This window comes from Pteropus vampyrus, unplaced genomic scaffold, assembly GCF_000151845.1.
Source record: "Pteropus vampyrus isolate Shadow unplaced genomic scaffold, Pvam_2.0 Scaffold8115, whole genome shotgun sequence".
NCBI lineage: Eukaryota > Metazoa > Chordata > Mammalia > Chiroptera > Pteropodidae > Pteropus > Pteropus vampyrus.
In genome coordinates this window covers 4168-4936 of record NW_011896896.1, presented here as the reverse complement: position 1 = coordinate 4936, position 769 = coordinate 4168, and the positions used below count along the sequence as shown (strand labels likewise).

The 769-nt window shown below is 36.9% G+C and overlaps 1 pseudogene; it reads right to left on the bottom strand.

The window, feature by feature from the left end:
* Positions 1-385: 385 nt before the first annotated feature.
* Positions 386-504, bottom strand: LOC111734862 (annotated as a pseudogene).
* Between the last annotated feature and the right edge of the window lie 265 nt (positions 505-769).

Here is a 769-nt window from a genome sequence, read left to right as displayed (position 1 = left end):
AGCTTGCTAACTCATCCTCCTGATGATAGACATTTGGTTTGTTTTTACCTTTTGGTTATTATGAAAAAATCTTCTATGACTATTCTTGCTCAAGTATTTTTTGAATATGTGTTTTTATTTCTCTTAGATCTGGGAGTAGAACGGCTGAACCACAATATAGGTATTTGTTTAACTTTTTAGGAAACTACCAACTATTTCCCAAAGTGATTGTACCATTTTATATTCCTACCCACAGTGTAGAGAGTTGCAGTTGCTTTGACATTTGGCATGGTCAGGTTTTTTTTGTTTTTGTTTTTGTTTTTTGTTTTAGGTGAGGCAGCCCTTGGTCGACCTCACAGATTGCAAGGACCTTGTCAACTTACAATTCCTTATTTTTTATTTTTCACGCCTACAGCACCTGGTCTTCCTAGGTGGTCTCCCATCCGAGTCCTAACCAGGCCCGACCCTGCTTAGCTTCTGAGATCAGATGGGATCGGGCTTGTTCAAGGTGGCATGGCCATAGACATGGTCAGTTTTGTAATTGTATTTGGATAGGTATGTAGTGGTATCTCATTGTGGTTTTAATTTGCATTTCCCTGATCACTAATGGTGCTGGCCATTTTCTCATGCACTAATATCTTTTGTGAAGCATCTGCTCAAGCATTTTATCCATTTTTATGTGTTGCTTATCTTCTTATTACTGAGTTGCAAGAGATATTCATATAGTCCATTTATAAATTATTTGTCAAGTATTTTCTCCTAATGTGTAACATGCTTATTTACTTAACTG